We start from the raw sequence: 21464 nt of genomic DNA, 5'->3' as shown, positions 1-21464 counted from the left end.
ATGGACTGCAGCACCACACCGCTGCTAAGGAAATCGTGCACTTTGCGCCCTCTCCCTCCCGACCCCCTCCACCCTTTCCCCCTTCTTGCCTTGCACCCACACCCCCCGAACCCAATCATCCCCAATACTGCAGACCGCCACTGCCCTGCGCCCCCACCTCCAACCTTGTAGCCAATCCCTCAGGCCAATGCAACCTTACCTTATTAATTTCTCCATTATTATCAGTATTGCCAATCTACACAAATCTTCAGACATTTTCCAAGGTCATCCATTGCCTCCGCCTTTTCCATGCACCTCGCATCTTGAAAGAAAAAAAAAGAAAACAGACATGCTGGAAAATATTGAAGATAAAGACAGACAGTCTAGCTGATTCCAAGTCACAAAGAAAGACACACAAGGAACGTACAATCGGGCAGGATGATGACAATAACTACGGTGAATGTTTAACTATTAATGCCTTGCACTGATATTGCGTATGTTTTTCTGTAGACACTTTGAGTGTAGTCATACTTTTGTCTATACGCCAACCAGCCATTACAAATGCTGTATCCAATTCACAATTCACGTTAGATAATAAAAAAAAAAAGAAAAAGGTAGGCCTACCTTTTTTTTTTGTTTCTTTGCTTCACACTGACAGAGAGAAAAGTTTTGGAACATTGAGGCCAAGCACTTATTTTTGCTGTAGATAAATATGAGATGCAAGATTGCCATGTGAGCTTTTATTTTAAGGTGTTTACATCTAGTTCTCACATACAACACAGTGTCTTTCGTGATACACCCACTGTTCATGTGAGCACAATTATTTTAAAATGTTTCATGTTTTGTTGCCCAGGTCTATAAAATTACATTGATGATTCAAACATTGAATAGTGTTGAAAATCGATGCCCACTTTAGAAATAGTTTTGGCCTGTGAAGATTTCAACTGGATAAGTTTACGTGTAACCAACATGAAAACCAAGTCCAAATGTACTAGAAATGCAAGCATTTGTGAAGCTGAGACAAGACAGAAACCTATAGAACCATTAAAAAAAAAATCACAGCCAATATAAGGAATGGCCTTAAGAAGAAAGAAGCACATGGTGCACTATGTAACGGATCTTGAACGGTTAGATCAAGGACAACAACGACAGTTGATGACAGAAACATTTTGAGAGCTGCAAAGAAAACCCCTCTAACAACTGTTAGATACATCAGCAAAAATCTATAGACAATACAAGTGAAGGTCAGGATCGTGGACAGAAGTACATTACGCTACACTGGATAATGAAAACTACTCTTTATCCAGAGAAATGGGACAGCCAAACTGGAATTGGCCAAAAAGTCCAATGCTAGTAATATGATGGCAACAGAAAATGAACTTGGAAGATTACAGAAACATTTTCTCTGTCAATTTAATGAAAGATGCAACCAAACTGAATGTGTGGGATATCATTATGCAACGAAAAAAAACTGCCAAAACATACTGCCAAAAGAACAAATGACTTCATGATAGCCAATAAGTAGAAGGTTTTAGACTGATCAAATCAGTAACCAGACTCAAAGCCAATAGAGTATGCATGTTCCTTGTGTTGTTCACTTTAATCTGTTTAAATCTGGTCCAAAACTTTTGCTCAAAAAGTTTCATTACAAATAATATTAGTTGGTTGAGTATCATATCCCGGTCTAAATATCTGGAAATCAATGCTGAAATATTGATTGTCTTGTCTCATAATCATATCTTGATGCCAAACCTATTCTCAGTCAAAAGGGAAAAAGAATTGACCTTACTGTTCCAATACTTTTGGAGGGGAGTGGAGTGTATGTGTAGAGTGACCTTGAGTTTGACAAAAGCTGTGTACCTTTATGTTGACACAGAAGCCCATCCTATAACCACCCTCAAGTAGCATATCAGTCAATTCAGCTCAGTCTGTAATAACTCATGCTGCGATCACATACACATTCTACATACACACTCACCTCACTGTTCAAACATTGTCCTCAATTTCATTTTCACACGCACACACACACACACTACAATATTTGAACAGGGCTACTCTGTACCACAGAGACTCAGCTGGTTATTAAGAGCATGAATAATTTAGCAATTATTCAACTGTGCAAACACTGGTCAAAAGACTAGGAAATACAAGCGGGACAGAATGTGTGAGCAAATGTGTGTGTATAGGATGGTGCGTGGTTTGTGTGTGTGTGCTTTTGATACATGAGGGGAAAAACTAAGGGCATTGGCTCTCTTATTCTTTATCCTTGCAGTGTTGGAGCTAACAAGGTTACACATAACCAAGGTTAGATCTAGTGCCTGTGACAATGAAGGCTGCATGGTGAACAAGTAACAAACAGCAGTAAAAAAAAAAAGAAGAAAAAAGTGATTGTGCTGGTTGTGAATTTGTACTGTTCAGGCATAGGATGTAGGAGGGAGGTATTTTAATAAAGTAGTACACAACATTTAACTCCCCCCAAACCTTACATTCTCATGCTGTCCAGCAGATGTCCTCAGACATACCCTCATTTTGCCATGGGGTATGCAGTGGTAAGCAAGTTCGGTGGGGCAGTGTTTCAAATTTGCAGTGGATGTCTTTTTGTTTGAAAAATACTCTGATGACTGAGTCCGTTTCAGTTGCCACACTTACAGGATCTGTATAGTTCATGAACAACAATTTGTCATACTTGCAATGTAGTCTACAATGCAAAAATCGACTAGATTGCAATCTCACAAGCACTACAAATAAATAATATAAATATAAAATGTTGCATACCATTAAGATGGCCTGGGCTGACTCTTTTGTGCCTGGCCTCTTTTTCACAGTATAGCTCTAATTGCAGTGGCGGAGATTTGGCAGTGAATCATCTACACTCTTCCATATATTATCACAATAATGTCCCACAGGATATCTCATTTTTCCTTCACTGTCTGACAGATCCACTTATAAGTGTAGTTACTGTTACGTCAATTATATTGAGAGGTGGAGGCAAAGGTTTGCTTTGTGATTTTTTTAAAAGTGCACTGTATATTGTTTTATTCATGACAGGTCTGTATTAGACGGTCATATTTTTGTACATCACTACTATGTCAGGCGTTTGCATTTCTCCATAGCCTCTTCTTTCTGCTGTTGACCTCGAGTATTTGATAGGTTGTTTTTTGTTTGTCTGTTTATTTTTTTTAAACAAAGCTGAGTCTCTGAATCTCATCATAGGAGGGGACGCCAAATTCAATAGAAGGCAAATGGAAAAGGCTTTAAAGTCAGTACATATTATCTGATGTAGTAACAGACATTTGTAGACTTGGCAGACATTTATATTAATATTCAGAATGCTGGTGGGAGTAAGTTTATCCTTGTCTCAACTTGGGCTGTACAACTTGTACTGTCCAGGGGTCCGGGTAGAAATAATGAAAACCTATATTGTACTCACTTGGATATATCGGTACTCTTAAGGAATTTGAAAAATATAGTTGTATACAGAATTTGAACAGTGGTGACTGGAGATATGACTGAAAAGTGAATTGCTCAGAACCCAAACCGTCGATCGGCCGATGTTTTTTTTTTTTGATTTTCGAGCACAAACTTGGGATAAGAGAGCTGTCTGGTGGCAGATTACGCGACTAACGGGTAAATATTCTTCACAAAAGAGGCTACAAAATGGCCACTCTAAGCTGAAGGTAACTTTCAAACTAGACATTAGACAAAAACACTTTTTTTTTCACTACACGATATGTATTTAAATCAACCACAATTTCTCCACTATCTGAATGCATATGTGGAGGTGTTGTTACCCTTTAATTAAACAACAAATATCTGACCACAAACGTTGCTGGAACAACATATAGACAGACCATATAAAAATACTCACAGGCATATATTCTTTATCCCCTACAAAGAGTGACTAATTTTTAACTGCCATACTGAGCAGCCAAGATGGACTGAGCCTCCATTACAGTACAGTACTCCAGTACAGTCGTGTCAGTATTGTAATGGCCCTAGGTGGCAAAGACATACACACCAGAATAATCAGCATAATTGAAAAGGCGTGGCAGGAGCAATTGAATTCTTGTTAATTGTATTTAATTATGTCATTATATATATATATATATATATATATATATATATATAAAACTATATGTTTTTATAACGTGTGATGCAATACAGTGCTATCTTTCTCATAAAAAAATATGTTGCTGTTTTTTGGGGAGAAGCTGGAATGCAATTTCCATTCATTTCAACAGGGAAATATGAATGTTTTGAGTTACAAGTGTGGTCAAGGAACAAATTAAATACATATCTCAAGGCACCACTGTATATGGATTAATGCAAAGTGTGTAGCTAAAAATCAGTTCCATCATTTGATAGTAACATTTCCATATTCCTAACTGCCAAAAATTAATGAACCAATGCTATTCCTAAATCTAACATTTTGTGATATCACTAATTGCGGGTGTAGAAGGAGGAAAGTTCAGTGCAAATTTAGAGGTACAGTATATTTTTGCCAAAATATATTGGTAGAATTCTGCATTATACTACAAGAGGTTACACTTAAAACTCAAGGCAACATGTTGGTTTCATATGCCTTGTCCCACTTTAGAATGTTGGATAATTTGAAATAGAAATAGAATGGACTACTTGTGCCCACGTGTGACTGCAAGTTAATCATTTTCTGTGAGTCTGTGCATGGTTATGTACAGATTTGTGAAAATGAAATGGAGAGACAAGCCGTTTTCTGGGCTGTGAGTGCGAGCAGAGAGAATGAGTGTACAGATGCCGGCCTATGTACATCTGTTCTGGCAGTGAACGTGATTGTGTTTTGATTAGCTCTCAGTGGTGCACCAAGTTCAGGTCTTCCTGCAGATATCACATCCACATCGTTTTCCCAATTTGACAGCTGATGGGATTGCAGATGGAATGTGTGTGTATGAATGGGCCGCAATATACATAAACTAATTTCTTTTCTAAGCCTTTCAACCTTTCTCTCTCTCATTGGCTCACTCTCGTTTTCATTCCATTCCTCCGCCGCTTTTATAGTCAGCCACTGTGCTGAGACATTTTCGTTGCTTGACAACATTTTCTTGCGCATTTTCTACAAAATACAGTACAGTACTCAAATCCAGTACCAGCCCATTTCTTCTCACCATTCCAAAAATCAATATCCATCCTGATAAATCCTCTAAATTTTAGAGCCATTGAAGTGCATTATTGTGTGCAAACAACAATCACTATTGTTTATTATGGGTAAACTAGTAGGCTGTAGTTGTGTGAAATCATTTAGCATTTGAACACTTATTTCACGTGTAATATTTTAAAATGTTTATATGTCTGACTTATGTCAAATCTAAACAGATCATGTTATATATTGTGTTAATTTAGGCTTTCAGTCATGCTTTTTGTAGCAACTTTTTTTTTAAAGTCTTGCCAGAAGTCCAGGCACTCTGATCTCACATTATATAAAATTTGCATCACAGATAGCTACCTCATGTTATCTGCAGAATAGTGTCCAGTTGATTGTTGTCTTTTGTATTTATAACAACCATCATAACAGCAACACCAACACCAAATTGCTTTGATTTGTGACCAGAATGTAGAGCGCTACTGTCTTTTGTGGCCACTGTTGTGTTTTATCATCATTTTGCTCGTTTTGGTGAGATTGTGTTTTCCAATCAAGTAATTAGTATAATATTGGTTGGGTGACATTATTCCATTTAATGGATCGTATTGCCTTGTTTTTGGATGCCCAGAGGATGTGCTTTGAACATAATGGCGATAACGGTAACGGTTTCCCTTTCATTAAAGAAGAAGGCAGTGAAATGTTTACTGTGCTGTAATTGGTTCCATCAGCATGCTTTGTAACGGAGGATTTAATCAATACTTCTAATTGCTCGTCCTTGACCATCAATCAAGGTCCTATTCCCCTCTTTTTTTCACATTTGCAAAACTTTTTAGGAAACCTTTCATAAAAATTCTTTAATTCATCTTTATCAACAATGGTTAAATTGATGAACCTTGCTGTGTGGCAAGTTTAATCGTAAAAGTTCTGGTCTTTTGCTGTTTAGCTTTAACCTCAAGATAGCTGTGAAATAAGACACACAAAGAGCATTCACTCACACCTTAGACAATTTAGAGTCTTCAATTAATCTACCATCCATGTTTTTGGAATGTGAGAAATCTGCAGTACCAGAAGAAAAAGCATGCTGGCACTGGACAACATGCCTGCGACGGATTTGGGCACACGACCTCTGAACTGTGAGGCCAATGAATACTGTTAATTCCATTCAAAAGTGTACAGTAGTACAAATGATAGTCTGAGTCCTTCTACATTGATGACATAGCCTTACAGGTATATGCTAATAAAATGACTAAAGTTGACCTTAATTGATTTGGTAAACAGCTGAGAAAAAAAGTTAATGGCTAAATAGCTAGCTACATCCGAACTCAACATGAGCCTTGACAATATAAAATACTACTTCAGTAGGTAACACAAAACAGACAATGCAAATTATAAATATAGTATCCACAAAATCATTAATTTACCTTACTATACCTTATGGAGCTTGGCAATAGAAATCTGATAATGTGATGACGCAATGACCTCATGATAACCTCACAAACCAAATTGATAATTTAATGAAATAAAATAAAGACAAAATGAAAACTTCACTCGGCAGATCCATTTGGGAAAGGAGGAACATTCTGTACAATACTTCAAGGTGACTGGACGATGCGGCATCTTGTGCACGTTTGTTTTGACCAATCACGGCAACGGATGAAAATGTCGTCTTCGGTCTTGTCTTAGGAAGAAAAGAAGAAAAAAAAGCACAAACTTCTTTATTAGATAAAAATGCACGAAGCGCCTCTCGCTGTTCAACATTTGACAAGGAAACGGTGAGTAATTTTGCGGGAACAGAATTAATTAGTTAGTTAGGTTTGTTTGTCAACGTAGTATTTGTGAACAAATACCGCAAGAATTCAGGTTGCTGGCAAGGTTAACGTCATGATGTTTGAAGCAAAACAACTCATCTGCTGGGCCAATGCCTATCTATACAGTTACAGTAAATAACAAATAACAGGTAAAACATTTGATAATCCAGGAGTCGAGTAGTTAAAATAAACCATCTTGAATTGTGGGTTTTGAAAAAACAAAAACAAAAAACGGGCAAAATATCCATAACACAGCACTTGGGTAGATCAAACAACCCAACTTTTTTTTTTTTTTTTTTAGTATGTATGCTACACTGAAGACTAAGAGAATTCATAAACAAGATTTAATTAAGTTCTCATATAGACAAATATATTCTTATACACTGTACTGTATGTAGTGCTGCCTCACTACCCAAATAGCGTCCAATACAAATTCAAAAGGATATATAACATAGTCAGTTAAGTCAGAGTATTAACATCTTTGTGTATTCAGCAGTTGAAAAGAAATGTCCATGTCAGATAGTGATGTAAATGTTATCCATTATATAGTGGAGAGAAAATGTATTTTTCTTTCTTTTCAGCCCAGCAATGCAATTTCCGCTCCTTTATAACGTTCCTTTTACCTTACAAGATCGAGGAAATGAACTAAGCAGAGAGTAGCCATTTTGATCAGCAAGACCTACAGTATGCATTTTACTTCAATATGAAAAGATGTCTGCTTTTGTTTGTTTATAAGAAAGAAGCTGGTTACTATGCTGCGGACTAAGAAATATTAATTAAAATTTCTATGGAGGTGTGACATTCATAGCTGTAGCTGAACTCCCTGCTTTGTAAATGCCTTTTCATTTGAAGATTATCCATCACCATGCTGTCAAAAACGTGCAAGTAGATGCGTAGGAAATGTTCTTTAAAGTATTTCTTGGAAATTAGAAAATAAAGCAGTAACACCTCTTAATGTTATATGACTCATATAACCTCTCTGCAACTGTTATATCAGAAATTTGCTTTATGTTAATGCCCATTTTTATGTTATTGTTTAGTGTATCAAGAAAAGCAGAAAAGAGGATATCCTGTTGTGGAAGACAAAAAAAAATCAGGGCGGGAGCACTAGTCAGGTGACAGCACTTTCTCCTCATAGCTCGTAAAAGTTAATTAAAGAAAAAAAGAATTTTTATTGTGCTCTGTAGCTCAAGCGCTTTAGGCTCTTGGCATCTGCTTAATAACGGCCACTCCTGAAGTTACTGTCAAGAGAAGACCACAGCTGAGTAATGGCTGACTACAGATGTGTGTACTGCGGTAATGTGTGCCTTGGTCACTTAAAAATGTTTTTGTCATCTGTGATTCAACGTTTGAATTTCACTGTCACTTATTCACTCATGAAGCAACTGAAACACAAGCTAGGCTAGGAGCTAGCAGGCTATGTTGTCAAAATGGCCCTGTAAATAACACACACATGAAAACTACACTGGCACTTGCAAACTAAATGTAAAAGCTTTATTTATTTGTTACTTACCATTTTGGTGTTTGCTATGGGTTTTTCTCATCACTTTTAGTACAATGTGTTGCTGAGGCTTCCAGTTGGAGTGTCGTCCTCATTTGCCCAGCCCAGCAAGACCTTCCTTACTGGCAATATGTTGTATATGCTGTGTGTGACATTACCAGAACTATGAGTACATATTTCTAATTAATATCTATTCAAGTGTTCCTCTTATTCTTATCACTTTTCAGAGCTGTAAGCTGGGCTGCACTCATGTTATTGCTTTCATCCAATCAGTTTTCAGCTTTGTGTTGCCAAGTAGAAATAAACATCTTGTTTAATGGTAAATGGCATGGCAGTGAAAATTTCACTGTAAATTGTTAAATCTGTTCCCCCTCTCCCACCCTTCTTTTTTTTTTTTTAATAAAATAATAATTTAACCTCCTTTCCTCCTTACTTTTAAAGTCATTAAAAGTATTTTTTAACATGCCGTAACACGTTTTTATGAGCTACTGTTGAATGCATAATTACTAGTTGCTGGGCACAAGATACATTTACAGTATTTTAGTAGAGATAGGAATATTATGGTAACATTTAAGAAGTATTTGAGTGCATCCAGGTGGTCCACTATTAGGGAGTCTTTATGTAAAATTTAAGAGTACTGTATTTAAATTACTTTTCTGGAAATATTTCAGTAGGTTTAGAAATATTTAGGTAACTTTTGGGAGTATTTCGATAGATTTAGGAATATTTTGGTACTTTAGGAATAATTTCAGCAGGTTTAAACAAGTTTGAACAATCCAAAAAAGATATTTAAACAAATATATTTTAATTTAACATAATTTGGTGAAGTTTATTTATATAGCCCACAAAATATTCTCAAAGGTCTTCACACAACCACAGTTGATAAATATTAACGTCATCCCTTGATCTTACCACAAGGGGGAAATAAATAAATAAAAAAAACATCAGGGGAATAATAGGAAACCTTGAGTAGGGGTGCAAATGTGGATCCCGATTTACAGAGTACATACAGATATGGAACTTTTGGGGAGTATTTCAATAGATATAGGGAATGGATATCTAGTGTGTGTGTGTGTGTTATTTTTCATTTACTGTATAAGAAAATGGATGGATGGATGTATTTGTCAGATGTCAAACACTAAATCCAGCATGATTATGTTTATCTGTTAGTTGGCAATGATGCCAGCGTGATCTTGAATCTGAAGCACAAATGGGATTTTAAAAAAAATCTCCCACATTCTTAAAAAAAATGTTCTTTCTTACACTGTAAAATGAGAAAGAAACCCTTTGTGGATGTTCATCTTGAAGCTGTAAATGCAGTTCTATCTCCAATATTCCCTCTTCTTCCTTTCTGTCTCCTTTACGGCAGGTCTCTCCAGCCCTCATTAATGCTAATTTATGCAGCCTGGCTGGCACAACACTCGCAGGGAGGGGTCCTCTTCCTTGATTACCAGCGGTAAGGGTAGGGCTATGTGAAGCTGGGGTGAGGGTGACCTGGACAGACACCTCATTTAATTTAATACATTGGAGCATGCAGAAGCGGGGGAGTTGAGGCGAGGGAGGGAGATAATCAAGAGGCTGGGTCCTTATAAATGTGCTCTGAGATGACAGAAGAGATTGGATTTGGAAACGAAGAGCAAAGCCAAGCGGAACACAGTTGATTGATTCCATTCAAGTGATTGTACTCACTGATGGGGAATGAGTTATTTTATGTATTTTTTTCTTCGGGGAGCAGGATCTGATGAAGACCCCCCCCCCCTTTTTTTTTTTCTTTTTATAAATTCACCAGAAGCATTTTCATTACCTATTCCTTATTCAGCAAACGTTCACCTTTAGGGCGCACCTTCACATACATAGCACATATTATGTTTCTCTTTTGCAGTGAAATTAAAACATTGTTACTTGTTTGTATTTATTTTGCTTAACAGAATTGACAATTCCCTGTTTAATGCCACAAAATCGGCCAAATCATTTTCCACTAAAAGATGTCTAAAAATGTTGCACAGCCCAGGAAAGCCACATAAATTACCACAGATCCAGGATTTTTTATTATTTTTTTGGGTCCTAACTGACTCGATATGCTTAGCAGGTGGTTGGCAACGAACTTTTAATACGCTTCACTACCATCTACAGGACTGGAGTGGAATATTAAAAACGTGATTTAGGGTTACCTTTTTTTGTTTTTGTTTACAGCAGCACGTTTGCTAATGGATATTCCACTTCCCACAATACTCAGCTTTGTCCTCTTCGCTTTATCTTATGTAACAGTGTCCTCTACTGAGTTATTTTCTTTCAAAACGTGCAAAATGTGTAAGATTTGTGCCACTAAATGCTCAGTAACAGGCAAAATAAAATATCTGCACTGTACAATATGAAATGAAAACAGCTGTTAACTAAAGCTGTGCTTCCACCAAGGGACACGGCACACTTCAGTTCACAAGATGGTACAGTTCGGATCAATAAACCTGATCACACTGGAATTTGGGTACTATAAGAAGTTTAAGTGGCAAGGTGATACCTGTGTCAACTACAGTGGGTATAAAAAGTCTACACACCCTAGTTCAAATGCTAGGTTTTTCTGATATGAATAAGCTTCTTTTTTTTTTTTTTGCAGCAGCAGCAATGTGAACTACACACATTCAAACTCATGTTAAATGGCCACAGGATTTTAATGCCAGAGAAACAAAAGAAAGCTTATAAAGGAAAGGTTAACATGTTGCAACTAACTATTGTCTCAGATGTCATTTCCTCAGCATGCAGTCCCGTGAGCTCAAGGTCTCAAGTGGTGGAGGTGCGGAACTGCATCACTCTCAGGTTAGATGAATGGCTCATATACAGTATAGCCCTACGCTTGTGCTCCCAATTGTACATGCCAATGCAAAATTAATGAAACCTTAACAATTTTTTGAAAACATGACTGATGGCAGATGAGAACCATCTCGTTTTTTTCTTTTTCTTTATTGCTATATTTGTTTAATGATTATGCTATTGAAGTGATTTGTGCACTTCACACTGTGACGAATGTCAGGAAATCAAATGGTGGCCATAACAGATAGATTATGAAATCTCCTGCCTGCTTGATTTAGCCTTGTCTCTGCTTCTTAATGGTTTAATGTGATTAAAGCAAACAAACTAAGCATTATTAGATTAGTCAAGAGGACTTGGAGACTTTGTTTCCGATAATCTTTTTTTTATTTTTTATTATTAAATGCTGCTTGAAATTAACATTGCTTTCACTAATTTGATTTTGCATTGCCACAAGAAATGCCAGACCACTCCAGTTTGTCTTTTGAGCTAAATGCTGGCGCAAGGTAAACATTATCATTCCTCTGCAAAGTTCACTGCATCTGATTGAGATGCTGCTTTCGCATTATTTGTGGTTGCAGGTTGGGGGGGAAATGCGAATAGGAGAAACAAAGCATGTAAAATAAATTCAAACGAACACTGAATGTAATCTAAAACTGCATTGCAGACAATACATGTATTTTACGGCAACAGAGATGAAAGAAGTTGTGCTTTGACTTGAGAAGCGCCAGTAAGCGTGTCTTACTGGCAGTGTTTACTGCATTGTTGTTGTAAAAATAAATCCTGTCAGCATAAACCGCCTTTGTGAGCTTCATTAATTGCATTTAAGAACGGATGCAATCTAGCTGAATCAGAACTTGCTTTCCGCAGCGCTTACAATACAAAGGCCCTGACGCCTCAAAGGCTAGCGGAGGGTATTAACATTCCTGTTTTTCATTTACCTTTGAAAGTTTGGCCACATTGTGAATTAGTATAAAAACATTCAGCACCTTGCATTTTCCAGTCAGATTGAGTTTCAAACACCAACTATTCACATTCTTGAATAATACATTTTGAATGGTAATCATAATATAGATAGATATTCTATAGATGGATGATAGGTTCTGCCAATGACAATGGAAAATGTACCAGATATTTACTGCATGGGAGGACTGTTTTTTTGTCTTGTATTACTCTTTTGATATAAGTAGCATGATTAATTTTCTTTTCTGCAGTTTTTACAGTATAATATTGTAATATGCTAACAAAATTCAATTAAGATGCTGCTGCCTGGAACAAAGTCTTTTGTCAGGCTGTCTTGTCTCTGAATTCCAGAATGAAACTTTAGGAAATCCATTTAACATGGCCTCTGCAGCCTTGGCTCTCAGAAAAACGCTTAAAACTGGAGGTCACTTCCACGCTTGTTTAATAACTACTCAGAGTACTTTAGTGAGTGAATTTTTGCCCTGAGTGCCAATAAACACTGAAGAACCATGAAAGGTTTATTCTTTCTCATTTTGAAAGGATGGTTTCTTTTTCAAATAGTTTAATGCAGTGAAATCTCCTATGCATATTCTTTATTGTCAAACCTGAATAGTCAGTTCTAGTAAAAGGCTAAGCTTTTTATTATTAATAGTATACAAGTTATGGGATCTGTATTATCAATGGCCAATTAACACTTTAGGTCTTTATATTTCAGAAGCAATGTCACTAAAAATATATATATATATTCTCTCAAACAGCCTGCAGAATATATACCTTATAACCTGGTCAAAGTAACTCTATACTATTGCTGTTCGCTATTGGCTGCATGTCACACAATCATTTTAGGTTATCAATACAGTGGGGGATAGTGTTTGTGTACTGAATGCACTTGTCTTCTGTGTAACATTTAATACAGTTATTTCAGGAATATCTGCCTCTCTCTTACTGTTTTTTTTCCCCAACCAAAGCCCCTTTTCCTCTGCCTAGTGGCAGGAGGGAACTTGCCATGCATTTCACGTTCATCCTCAAGTTCAGCCGTTGCTATGGTGGTTGCTAGGGATTTAGTCGAGAGTGACGTGACAGGTCCAAATGTTGAAGGTGTCCTCTTTCAGAAGGCGATGGAGGAGGAATGAGCAATCACCTCAGAGTGATCCTCATTTATCTTTTGAAATATTGGAAGTGATTTCAAAAAGAAAACACAGACGCAGCACACCAGAGCTGTAATTAAAAAGGGCAAGTCTTGGACAATTTTTAGAAGTGCACCTTTTCTGCAAAATGTCATGCTTGTTCATTCAGTTTTCATCCACAGTATTTTCATTCCAAGTCAATTGTTATCCATTCATTAAAAAATAAAATAAAATAAACGAGTACAGTTAGTCCTCTAGTTACGAACAGCTGTATTTTGCGTGCAAGTTAATATTTAAGTGTGCGCCACATCATACATTATGGTACAGTATTGTACTGTAGTGCCCTTCTCTGCCACAACCCCGCCGAGCAGCACCGCGCCATTTGCACATTTCAACTACCTCTATGTCCAGCGATGAACAGTTAAGGCACAACCTGGAGCCACGGCCAGTGGCCATGGCGCACGCACTCTTCATGCACTCGATATTGGCACCAAACTGTGAGTGCAGAGGCTCTCTTAGAGGATATTCATGAAAAGCAGCCCTCAGTCATCTTCTTTATCGGCCTAGTAAGAAAATATCTCTTCAGCTTCGAAATCAATTCAATCTGACTCGGCGGTCGCCATCTTGACTCATACGCGCCAATCACATTCATGTGCACTTCAGGGACAGTCGGAAAACATTTTTTCCTGAGACCATTACACCCAATACGTAATGCATTCTACTTCAGCAGCCTCAAATGAACTAAATTCAATAACTCCTCCACCTTGTACAGAAAGCGTATTTATGCTGTGTAAAATTTAATGTTAAAAGTGGTTCAGATAATGGATGATGTATAACGTCATTTAATGTATTTTTTTTAATGTAATTTACTGTATGTACTGTATAGAAAGTATATATCAGGTATATAATTAGTTTTTTGTTTTTATTTTACAGATTTTTAATATTTTCTTATTAGTTTTTAAATTGATAAAATTTTAATTTACAAACAAATTCGACAACCTCTCAGAACCCATTGTGTTCATAAGTGAGGACTACCAGTCATGAAGTTTTTTATTTACCTTATTTATTTATTTATTTTTAACCTTGGTGGAACCTCGATTTACAGTAACTGAAAAATTGGGTGGTAGGGTTAATCCGTTAGAGTAAGGAGTGGGTAGTAATTTACTAGATTTACTCCGTTACAGTTACTCAAGTAACTTTTTGTAAAAATTGTACTTACAACGTAGTTTTAAGGCTCTCAGTTGGAGATAGGGTGAGAAGCTTGGCCATCCGGCAAGGGCTCAGAGTAGAGCCAAATGAGGTGGCTCGGGTATCTGGTTAGGATGCCTCCTGGGCGCCTCCATGGGGAGGTGTTCCAGGCACGTCCTACCAGGAGGAAGCAGGACACACTGGACTATGTCTCTTGGCAGGCCTGGAACGCTTTGGGATTCTCCAAGAAGAGCTCGATGAAGTGGCTGGGGAGAGGAAAGTCGGGGTTTCCCTGTTAAAGCTGCTGCCCCCAAGATCCTACCCCAGATAAGTGGAGGAAAACGGATGGATGGATGGTTTCTGAGTGAATGAGATGAGTCACTGGGGCCCTGCCTTTGGATCCAGGCCTGAAAGTGAGGCTCGTTGCCTGGTGACTGAGCCTGCATTGATGGAACCAAGCCTAAAGAGGTCTGTCTCCCCGTGTTGGTCATTGTTTTTTATGTCTCTTGGAAAACGTAGCCTTAGATTTGTCACAAGGTTACTGGCCTCCAGGAGAATAAGAACTGTCCAGTGGTTCGTATGGACGATTTTTATGCAGCTGGTATGAGTTCAGTACACACAAAACAGGATTTTAGGAAGATCACTGTTGTCATGAAAAAAAAAACTCTCAATCGTAATCATAAGCCCGAAACAGCAACAACAGCTGACTCAGCAGCACATTCAGACACCTCTGCCATGCTAGATGTGATTCGTGTTTAAAATTCTGGGCATGTGTATACGGAGCCCAGGAGATGAAGTGAATATATTTTTAGTCAGCTTATTCGTGCGATGAACGTCACATAGTATGCCATTGCACAGAATGAAATCAACACACATTAGGCATTGGCATCATTGGACATGTTCTATTGTAAAATAAAGTGTCAAAACATTAGCTCTTGTTGCACATTTCAAATGACACAAGCTAAAAAGCTCTGTTTTCCCCATCTATGCTCAAAAAATGAAGTTGCATTTGTGTGTGGGCAAAAGACCAAAAACAATGAAACATTCTGTATACAGGACTGTTTCTTTTTGACAATATACACGGATACTACGTATGTTCATGGCCTAAGTCTGCTGTAAGCAATGACAGCCGACCGGCCAATAATGCCCACAACCCATTTCAAGAGCTCAAGGCCTGGGAGAGAAAGACCTGCCCTTCCTCCTGCTTCCTCTTCTACTGCCTTTCTCTCTTTTTAGCTGCAGCAGCCATCACACAACCTTCGGCAGCCTTTTTAGCCCAGAGGGAAAAAAAAACTGAAACCAGGATCAATAACTTAAGTCTTGTCTTCCTAATTGCTCATTGGTCGACATTGCCGCCAGACCATTTGTAAGTGCATGTTCCGCAGCGTAAGCTTCGTCTTTGCCTCCATTTTGTAACACTTTCGACCCGGTGTTTGGCTTGCTCTCTTCCGTCTATGCCTTGTTCTTGCCACCATTTGTCTGTGTCCGCAATGGAAAAAAACCTGACTTTACAAGGATCTGTTCAGTTATCTTGATGGGATGAGATTCCAATGAGATGCGGCTCTCTCGCACAGGCCCGTGACTTCCAGGCTCCTCAGGTAAATATACGGATTCAATGGCGAGCGGGGAGATTAGCTAGTTACACTCGCTGGCAATTTCGCTGAGCGCCAAGAAATTAGCTGGTCTCGTCTGGGTTTTTCTGAACGGCTTATTATAGGATCTAATGCAGACACACTTTATGAGTGTGGAGCATGGCGTATGGAGAGGGCAGTATTGATTGTGCTCATTGTGAATTATGTGAATAGATAAAAGTGTGAGCGTGCATATATATTAGCCAATTATGAGCGCAGGTGCTAATGTAAAAATTCTGCTGAATAAATATGAAATATGCTTCTATCAGCATCCAACTTGTGTCTCCTCGACACCAGTCATTTGAGTTGATAATTGGGATGGCGTGTTTGCCTTTTTTCCTGATGAGACGAGATATTGCGGTCGCTCTCCACCGCCTGGATTTAAATGTGTATTGATCAGTCAGAGTCTCAGGAGCTCAAATCAAAACAGCAGTGGAGCCTCCCCACACTTGTATATAGTTGTGCCTTGTTATTTCCCCCACATCATATTTTCATGAAATCTCACAACCCACTGCCATAAAACACCCATTCTTGTGTCACCTAATTCTGCACATTTGCTTGTATTTGTTTTCGCCTCCTTTGTCCGTTATTAGCGTGCTAATGTCAGGATTTAAATGAAGTATTGATCAGTTGGGGAGCATAGAGAGAGAGCGAGCGATTGTGAGGCAAAGACAGCAAGACCAGGGTTATCGTGTGGATCGCACACAGAAAGAGAGCGCTAACGGATGAGACACGTTTTAAGTGAATCCGCAAAATAGCTTTTTGCATAATCTTTAATCATAATTCAGGAATAAGCACCAGGCTCTTTTGTTTGACTTGGAACAGCAGTGATGCTTTTAACAAGACAGAGATGGAAAGCGTCTCCATTTTTTTTTAAAATTCAGGATTTTTATTAATTCCATGGAATACTTGCCAAGCCTGTAAGCAGAAGCTCAAAAGTATTTTTTCTTCCAGTTTGAGTCTCCATTTTGTTTGGCCGTCATTTCGTCGACGATGCCGCAGCCTCGGACGCACCGGGCAGAGGGTCCAAGGGAAGCCGAATCTAGGTCTGTTTGCCGTTCTCTTGCTGCCATCCTTTCCGTTTTCCCTCCCTGCTCTTCCTCTCTCTCTCTCTCTCACATCATTTTTGGCTCACTCTCTCCTCCTTCCATTCCATCCTCTCGTGTAGTCTTAATTAAAAGCCTGTTTATGTTTATTGTTGTTGACGCACCCGCTGGATTGGCTACTGTATGCCGTGTAGCTTGCCGTAGACAACAACGTTATTCATAGCTGTGCGATTAAATTTACGTGGATTCCTTCAAATTGTTTATAACTTTGGGTTCTATATTATTGCTTTGCAATTTTTTTGCTTGTTACTCAAGATTTCTAAGCTGTATTTAGGTCCATCATAACTGAATTAGAAATTGCAATATTGGGATAAGATCAGATCAAAGACACTAATCTTCTGTTTCATCAGCATTTTCTACACCCCCCGACAAAACAAGCAGCTTCAGGCCTGTACTTAATATACTGGCATTTTTTTTATCTCCAAAAAGATGTATGCATCCACACCGCAGTGTGAGCAGGCTTTCTGCACAGAGAGGATAGGTTTGGTGGATTGATTTTCCACCTCCTCTCGCTGCCCTGCCTCCTTTTGTGGCTCAATAAGTTGGACAACCAGGAGCAGGGATGTCTCAGTATTATTCTGAAGAATGAAGAACAAACATGAACTCTAGAGGAACACAGTTGATTGCAGCTTTACCAATGGTAGCTTCAGAGCCAGGCCATCAGGAATTCAACGGGCAGGTACAGTGCTCTCTGCAAGGCCCGGGTTTTTCATGTAGGCCTCAGAACCATCATGTTTCATTTTCGCATCTTTATAAGTGTGTTCTGAGCAAAGCAATGTTCTCCCCCCACCCCTCCCCACCCCACCCTGTGATAGTTACGTGTTCACTGAATGTGCTTTTTGATAGATATAATGCATCAATTCAATACAAAATTCTGCCTTTAAAAGATAATGATACTCAATTGTTTAATTGAAATTGTCAGGATGTTTTGTAAAATTGGGTTATTATGATTATAGTGGTGCTTTAAAGCTAGTTTGTGCTAATAGTTTTAGTTGACGTATTTAGCAGCATGAGAGGGGAAAAAAATCTGTGATAGACTAATTAGATACTTATTTAGTCACTGTTTGGTATCCATTATGCATAGGATTTATGAAATGATTACATTATTATTGAATGATTTGTTTTTTTTTATTTACTTAACCATTGTTTTGCCAGGCTAAGGCAATTGAGAATGGGGATATAGTTACCGTCCCTAACATCTCAAATGATCACTTCATAGCACATGGTGAATAAAAGGTTCAAAACAGGCTGAAAACAGGTGCAGTGATCATTTATGGTATTGCTCACTAATTAAACGAAGATGGTGCAGAATGAATGAGCTGAGTTTTATTATTTGTCACAGAGTGTGCCATTCATTTGAGGCAGGAACCTGAAAAGATGACCCAAAGTAGTGCAAACTTTGGCAATGAATATAGTGTGAACTGATGTTGAGCAGAGAATAGAAAGAAAAGTTTGGAATTTACTAATATATGTTTTGACCACTATTTGATAACTTAAAAAATACAGTTGCATTATGGTTCACAGTCATCTAACTACCTCATATGCATGTTCAATAAATTTGATTTAAAAATGTTCCTCATTCAGTTAAACCATTCTTTCTGCTTCGCTCCAAAATGCCTCTGTACAAATGCCACACTTTAATCCTTCCATCTTTTACAGCACGCTACATATGCTTATTTCTCCAGAAACTACCGTGTCCTCTGTGTGATGTGTTGTCCCAGAGGCATCTGAGCACAGAGAAGTCAATAGTGCTCCAGGGCACAGTAAACCTAAAAGCTTCCTTCTGGCACTGTAAAGTTTGAGCTGACATTTAGGGGTGTTGCAACTTAGTGTAGGGTTTGAGAAAAGGTTCAATCGAGTGATCTTGAGCCCATGTGGTCAGCATTAACATCATGTTGGTTCTGGAGGAAGTGTCTTCTGAGGGACATTTACAAGATGAACATCAATATAAAAATACAAAAATATATATTTTGGATGTTTTTTTTGTTGTTGTTTTTTTGCATTGAACACCTTCATGTGCTTTCAAACATCATTGTTTGCACTGTGCTCCATGAAAAATACAATACATCTAGACCTAACCTTTTATGATTTGCCTTGTCACACAAAAAAAATAAATAGAAGATCATCTGGGAGCTCATGGTGCAGCCCCATCTGTCTGCCATGTGTTATACACATTTCCTTCTAACGATATGTTTGTCTCATTCTTTACTCCAGGTGTAGCATTTGTGCTACAGACAACACGCAGCACATAACTGAGCTCAACTAGGAAGAACCCAGGTAAGATGGATCAAAATATTGGCCTTTATTTAACTGTTATAATAATATAATTAATTTATAATATGTTATTTTGTGGTTGTGGTTCTGCCTTCTGACAGTTCTTAATATTTTAGCTGCCTCTAATATTTTGGGTAAACTATAGTATTGGCCCTTCCATATTATAACACGTATTACAGCTTTTCTCCATAGGTTTGGCACATTTCTTGAAACTGAAATTACATTTTTAGAACTGCAAGCTCATTTGACTTACATTTGTGCACAACCTATAAGTTCATTAGCAAAAGGATATATCTATCCCGAAACTGGTCACACATGCTTCACTCCAAGTTCCTTTCCCAAACAAAGAGTCAGTACTGTCACAACTGCAAAGATCCTTCTTAATTGCTTTGGCTCATCTGCATTCACTTAGTGCTTTTGCCAAAAAATAACTTGGATGATTTTGCACAACACCATGGATCATCTGCAAGAGCTCATATTTCTCCCAAAACAGCCTATGTGTTAAAATCAAATTTCTATGTCATACAAGTAGTCAGTGCCCCCACAATGCGTCGTCCCTTTTGGCATTTTTGTTGTTTTGCCACAACAGCAGAGGTGCCGCTAACAAAATACAATTATATATAAAACTGACGGAGAGGAAGGATCTTAAAGTTTGTGGTTTAACGTATTCCACTCACAGTCAAGGAAATTGTAACAGTTTTTTATTCACAAAGTTTTTATTCACAAGTTACTTACACATTAGAGTGCAACAAAAGAAAGTGTAAGCCGAATTATGTATATTCATGAAAAACTAAAAACTAACAATTAAAATGATATCTAGCGCACAGCGTAAATGAAGAACCAACTACTGTAGCACTGCAGTCACTATCGTCCCCTTCCCCCTCTTGGCCATCGTCCTCATTCTCTTGGCCATGCATACGCTGCTCTCTGTTTGGCCAATGGTTTTCATCCAAGTCGCAGCCGATATTTTCCCTTGCAATGCAGCGGGGGGGGAGCGACATGAATGCCTCAACCATCCTCTACACTGATCCCCTCTGATATGCTTGACTAACTTTGACAATTGAACAGATGCTTTTGCATATTATGACTTACACAGTGAAATTCTGCTGACATGTTTTGGAGAGGACAACCATTAGACTGAAAAACAACTAATCACAGTTCAATCAGCAAGATCTTTTCATTTGGAAAATGTGCCAAATCTGGGCACATTGTGCTAACTGTAGGCTAAATGCACACATTTGCACGGATGCACTGAGGCAATTGAGATATGTACCAAGACATTGGCAATTTGATGAGAGCAATGAGGAATGACATTCAGTTGACACCAATTGTAAGGTGGTTTTGAGATTTGTCCATGGTATTTTGAAAATAAAATTTCAGTTCCAAGAAATGTGCCATTGTTGTGACGGGTTGTCCTTCCATCCATTTTCTATAGCACTTGACTTCATGGGACTGTATGTTTTTAAACCCAACTCAACTTTATTCATATAGTACAGTGACAACAGCCGCAGCTGTGCCAAAGCTCTGTACAGCCCAACTATTTGTCAATTATTCAAACTATATAAAACTATACTATACACTATAACACATATATTAGGGCTGTCGCTAACAAATATTTTTAGAATCGATTATCCTATTGATAACTACATCGATTACTCTGGTTATTCCCCGCATCCCAAGTAGTGATGGGACCTATAGTGTGCAAAGTTAAGTTATTTAACTCAAGGCGGGGCAAACCTGAACAAGGCGAAAAGTGGATGTGACGTCAGAAAAAGCGACTTGTGTAAGTCATGGGAAGCAAGGCAAACTCGACTTTTTTTTGGTAAATAAATGCTTCCAATGCCGTCAGCTGCTGGGTTTTAACGAATCTATGTGGTCATTTAAAACTGAGTTTAATGTTTAAGAGTTTGATGCTTAAGAAACAAACTATTATCTCAGAATGTTTTGAGGTTGGACTTTTGCTGTT

General features: G+C 38.1%; 1 long non-coding RNA gene across 1 annotated transcript in view; it reads left to right on the top strand.

Moving 5' to 3' along the window:
• Positions 1 to 16847: 16847 nt before the first annotated feature.
• The window catches only part of LOC144050721 (uncharacterized), a 55246-nt gene continuing 50629 nt past the window's right edge, over positions 16848 to 21464 (top strand). The window contains exons 1-2 of the long non-coding RNA XR_013293910.1: positions 16848 to 17164; positions 19439 to 19501. This is a non-coding gene — a long non-coding RNA (uncharacterized LOC144050721). The remainder of the gene's footprint in view (positions 17165 to 19438; positions 19502 to 21464) is intronic.

Source organism: Vanacampus margaritifer, chromosome 4 (assembly GCF_051991255.1).
Source record: "Vanacampus margaritifer isolate UIUO_Vmar chromosome 4, RoL_Vmar_1.0, whole genome shotgun sequence".
Classification (NCBI taxonomy): domain Eukaryota; kingdom Metazoa; phylum Chordata; class Actinopteri; order Syngnathiformes; family Syngnathidae; genus Vanacampus; species Vanacampus margaritifer.
The sequence above is the reverse complement of the archived record's forward strand: the minus strand, read 5'-3'. Positions and strand labels throughout refer to the sequence as shown.